Below are 5,782 nucleotides of genomic sequence, written 5' to 3'. Positions count from 1 at the left end.
CTTTCCCTGCTTGGCATGGCTTCCTGGTGGCTGCAGGGTCCCCTCCTTCAAAGCCTGCTCTGTGCTGACAAGGCCTTGCCTCCCTGAAGGACTGGCCCTTTGCCTGGGCACCCTGGGCCTCTACTCCTGACAGAGCCCTGCCCAGATGGTGTCCTGAACAACACCTGGTATCAGGCCCCACCCGGTAGGTGAGGAGCTTTTGCAAAATTCTCCTCGCAGAGACTGCATCTCCTCAGGTGTGAAGAGGGTTCCCTCAGTCAGGATTCTCTGGTCCAACGGGGGATCAGAGGACAGGTGGAGATGCAGACCATTGGCCATTTTCCCTGACTCCTAGGGCAGCCTCTCTTGGCGCAGGCACAGGGCGGAGGAGGTTGTTGTCCACCAGCATCACTGAGGCTCATCTGAGTGGCAAGTGCTGTGCCGGCAGTTCAGGAAACAGGAGGGACAGACTGACCCCAGGCGCCAAAGAACAGGCCGCAGTGTGTTCACGTGGCCTGGAAACTGGCTGGGGGGCAAGGCACCCCTCCTGCTTCTTTGTTCGCTTCGCAATCCATATTTTTTTACAAATGCACTTCACAGCCAGGATGCCTCCCTGCACCAGACAAAACGGTGGGGATGCCCTTTCCAGGTAACTCAGGGCTTTCAACCCACTGGGGCTGCCCACAGCCTCGGTTCTGCCTGGACTCCTGTCCTGTCTAGGGGACCCCAGGCGAGAACCACTCGCCCAAACCTCCTCTCCCCACACCCATGTTTTATCGTGAACATTAAGACTAAGGCAGTTTTCCGGTCAAGATGGTCTGCTCTTGGTCCCATGCAGCCTGGCTACTCAAAGCAGATGAGGGCTGGCAGCAGCAGCCTCGCCTGGGAGCTTGTTAGAAACACGGAATCTCGGCACATCACCCCTGCCCTCACCCCCACTGGCCTCAGTTCTACAGAGTCAGGATGTTGGCAAGATCCCAGCTAATCAATTCGCATGCACGTTAAGCTTGAGAAGGAAGCACTGCCCTGAGGACACATGGCGGTGGAGGATCGTGTGCTTCCTGAACCGTGGAGCAGCCTGCGATCCTCGATCCTCGGCCTGACGAAGAGATGCTTCATTTCCCGCATCAACAGGGCACAGTGCCCTGGCTTTGAGCCCCAGCACCTTCCTCCAGGACATGTCTCTGTTGATTGAGTTCTCCCAGGGCTGCATGTCACCGCCCAGGAGCTGATCGATAAATACTTGCTGAGAGGACAGGCTCCGTGCTTCTCTGAACATCAGCTGGAAGCAGCAGGTGTGCATCAGGAGACCTGAAGCTGCTCATTCCAGACGGAAAGGGGCCTCAGCTTGGTGCCACTCACGTCTTTCCTGCCACTTCTGACACTCAATGCCCTCTTCCCACACGAGGACCCCTGCTCCTCACCCAAGAAACCACAGCTCAGAACTTAAGTGCCCGGAGGGTGGGGAACCCGAGGGTCCCCTGTGCTGCTGCCTGCGGAGGCCTCGCTCTCACTGGTGACCCCAATTCTGGCTGCTGAGCTCCTGTCAGCTGAGTGTCTCCTGCATGGCCCCTGGGACCCCTTGCTTCCCTGGCCCTCTCTACATCTGACTTTGGGAGCACAGCTGCGATGCCAGCATTTGGTCCCCAAATCTCTCCCTCTGTCAGTAGACACCCCTCCTCATGCAGCAGCACAGGAAGCAACCCTCCCTCTTCTGTGGGCCTCGACCCTGTGCCAAGATGTGAGGGGCCCAGGGTGGGCTGAGAGAGGACAAGGAAGGGTCCAGGCACAGGGACCCCGGCACGCCCCTTGCCATCCTTTCCAAGGGTGTCCTTTCTGGACATTTTCCTGAGGGACTTGTGGAGGCAGTGTCCTCACCCTCACTTGCAACATTCCCTAAACATCACCACCTCCCTTGAGGATTAGTTATTGGATCCATATAATTGTTATGCCTATATATCATTTAAAAAAAATTAGTGAATTCCCTGGCAGTCCAGTGGTTAGAAATCTGTGCTCTCACTGCTGAGGGCCCGGGGTTCAATCCCTGGTTGGGGGAACTAAGATCCCACCAGCCATGCAGTGTGGCCAAAAAAAGAAAAACGTTAATAAGAGTATTTCTTGTTGCTGGCCCAGAGCCGTGGGACCCATGATCAGACGATAAACCCCATTTCCATCACTAAGCGCTCTCTAGGAGTTGGGTGGGAGGTGGGTTAGGGTCATCTACACTGGGAGCTGTGAGCTGTGGCCACTACAGTTGACCGACACTGTCAACATTTCTTCTCTGACGTCGAAGTGAGCCAGTGGGCACCAGACACAGGCAAGCTCAGGCCCACACAGTCCTTTGTGAGGACCTGGTTACCACATACCACTGTCTGCCGTGTTCAAGGGGCTACAATGTACTGCAACACCCCTGCTTTGCCAGGGTACCCCAAAGTGGGCTCAAGGGGAACCTGTGGAATAGGAGGGGAGGCAGGCGTGTGGGAGGGTTTTCAGGGCTGGAGGAAAAGCTCCTCTCGAACAAAAGGGGAGAGTGTGGCTGGGGCCAGCGGCCCATGTCAGCCCTTGGTGCTCATGAATTCAGGTAAGTCGGTCCCTCTGTTCTCCCACCTCATGGCTGGGCAGAGGGGTGGACACGCGTTTTAACAGCACTTGTTACCTGGTATCACTACCTTTCACGAGGCCAGGAAGGCAGAAGAGCTCGCTCACAGCCAAGGCCAAGGCCCTGGGCCGTCACTGGCCCCACCTCACAGGCACCTTCGGCCCACACTTGCTATGACCTGGTCTCTCACTCCAAGGTCTCTTCCTGACCCCCTGACTTTTATACCACTTCCTAAGGTGTTCTAAGCTATCAACGCCCTTTGAATCTTTCAGTTTAGTGAAGTAACTTCAGTCATATCACAGTCAGTGGATCTGAGTCCATCCTCTATGGAGAGGCGTGAGCTCGTTGGAAGCATCATTTGCATCCTCAGCTCCTCATCAGGGTCCCTCAGCCTTGTCTTTGTCAGTCTGGGTGCTACATTCACTTATGTTAGTATCTCATGACTGACCCGTTTCCCTGCTCTTGATTTTGCAGTGAACACGGGATGCCCTGGGAAGGTGCTGTGTGGCGTTATGATCCCAGGTGGACACTAGCCCCAGCCCCACGTGCTCCTGCACCATCCACCTGCTGAGGTGGCACCACCACGGTGTCTACTTCCCAGCACTGGCCTTGTGTCAAGGACTTCCTGGCTTCTCCCTGTCTGCCACCCATATTCAGCTCCTTTCCTTTTTCAGAGTAGCTTATTTTCTCATGCAGTTCTAAAAGTACATTTTGGCTCAAATGAAATCTTTTGGTTCCACTTTACAGCAATCAAAAGTTGCGTGTCTTCAGCCTGAGATCTTAGAATCCTCTTCACCTCCTGTTTTTTTGTTTTTCTGTTTTTTTTTTTTTGCAGCACGCGGGCCTCTCACTGTTGTGGCCTCTATTGTTGCGGAGCACAGACTCCGGACGCGCAGGCTCAGCGGCCATGGCTCACGGGCCCAGCCGCTCCGTGGCACGTGGGATCTTCCCGGACCGGGGCACGAACCCGTGTCCCCTGCATCGGCAGGCGGACTCTCAACCACTGTGCCACCAGGGAAGCCCCTACTCCTGTTTTTAACACACTGAATTCTCAAAAACATAATCAAACACGTGCACTAGACAAAATCAGCAGAACCCCTTTATCTTGATGATTGGCTGCTAAGCTAATTCTACAGGTTGTTAGCCAACTGGAACCATCTTTGAATCCAAGCAGTTTTACCAGCTTTTATTATAAACACCAGCACATTTCAAGTTTTCTCTTTTTTGTCCCCCAGAATTTCAGGCAACTTTATTCATGGCAGAAGTTCCCTCTTTTTTTTTTTTTTTTTAATAAGTTTATTTTTGGCTGCAATGGGTCTTCGTTGCTGCACGTGGGCTTTCTCTAGTTGTGGTGAGCGGGAGCTACTCTTCGTTGTGGTGCGCAGGCTTCTCATTGTGGTGGCTTCTTTTTGTTGCGGAGCATGGGCTCTAGGCACGTGGGCTCAGTAGTTGTGGCTCGCGGGCTCTAAAGCGCAGGCTCAGTAGTTGCGGCACCTGGGCTTAGCTGCCCCGCAGCATGTGGGATCTTCCCGGACCAGGGCTTGAAACTGTGTCCCCTGCATTGGCAGGCGGATTCTTTTTAATTTTTAAAAAAATATTTTTCATTTATTTTTGGCTGCATTGGGTCTTCGTTGCTGCACACAGGCTTTCTCTAGTTGTGGCGAGTGGGGGCTACTCTTTGTTGCAGTGTGTGGGCTTCTCATTGCGGTGGCTTCTCTTGTGGAGCACAGGCTCTAGGTGTGTGGGCTTCAGTAGTTGTAGCACATGGGCTCAGTAGTTGTGGCACACGGGCTTAGCTGCTCTGTGGCAGGTAGGATCTTCTGAGACCAGGGCTTGAACCCGTGTCCCCTGCGTTGGCAGGTGGATTCTTAACCACTGCACCACGAGGGAAGCCCCAGAAGCTTCCTCTTTTTGATCACAAATATAGGACTTTTTTCTCCTCTTAAGTAGACAGCATGTGAGACACCACGTCGGGGCTTTCCAGCTCTCACAGAAACTTCCTTACTTCAAGTGCCAGGTTAACATCCAGCCCACACCCTTGGCCGCATCCTTTGGCAACAAGATTGCATGGGACTCCAAGAGGATGAGGTCGGCACAGTTTTGGATTCTTGGATGACCTGAAATAGACTCCCCATTGGCTGGGTTAAAAGGGCTGCACATCTGAAGTGTGGGCCTGGAGCTGCTTCTCCAGGGCCCAGACAGCTCACACTTCTTGTCTGAGCAGACTCAGTCCAGGGCTTTCCCATCAGTGCAGAAGACGACTGGGAAGAGGGTCACGGGCGCGGAACTTGAGCACGTTAAGTGAGGATGGCACGTGGCCATGGAGGGCCTGGCCCCGCTTCCCTTTGGGGATGGGTAGGGATGGGGGTTGGTTGGTGGCGAGATGGTGGTCTTAGTCTTACCTGGCTAAATCTACAACATTAGAACAAGATTCGAAGCCCTGTGTTACAACTAATTTCTTAGACAGTTTCCTCAAATTTAGATTCCCAGTTCAAGTGTTTTGAAAACATTTCTGTGAATACAGGGCCAAAAGGAAAGCTATTTGGGCTGTGATTTCTAAGTCTGACATCACAACCCCTCGGTTGAGACCACCCTTGGTTGGGGGATAGGGGAATGAAACAGGACTCCACTTGCCTGTGCCCTGGGAGGGGGTGCACAGACCAAAGAATGAATGTCAGCTCTCCTGGCGGTGGTCTTCCTCATAGATGTCATTGTTACAGCATTCAGGACCTCTAGTGTCACCCCCTCAGTTAAGGGCCCCTGGAATTGGACTCAGAGAGGAGGGGTGGACCAGGTGGCCGAGTGGAGGTGTTGCTCGAAGCTGGAGGCCTCTTCTCACCCCAGCAGGGCTGGTGGCCAGTGTTCCACATCGTTCCCCCAGCGGCCCCCAGGGCAGCACCTCGCTGTTTCTAGAGGAAGTTGGAGAAGGCAGGGCTGGAGCTGCATCTGCCCAGCCCAGCATCAGAGGCCGTGGCGGCATCCTCCCTCACTGAACCAGGATTTGGGGGCAGGCCAGGAACCCCCTCTAGTCCCCGGAACACCCTTTGCATCAATTCTGGGATTGGCATGTAGGAGTGGGGGTGGGGTGGGGGTGGCTAAGATGGGGAGTGTGGACAGGCGACAAAGTGCTGTTTCAGGGCCACTTGTGTCCCCAGCTCTGGGTGAGGTTCTTCCATGAGCAGCAAAGGAGGGCCCTCCAGGCCT

This window comes from Lipotes vexillifer, unplaced genomic scaffold, assembly GCF_000442215.2.
Source record: "Lipotes vexillifer unplaced genomic scaffold, Lipotes_vexillifer_v1.1 scaffold914, whole genome shotgun sequence".
Classification (NCBI taxonomy): Eukaryota; Metazoa; Chordata; class Mammalia; order Artiodactyla; family Lipotidae; genus Lipotes; species Lipotes vexillifer.
Note: the sequence above shows the minus strand (reverse complement) of the source record.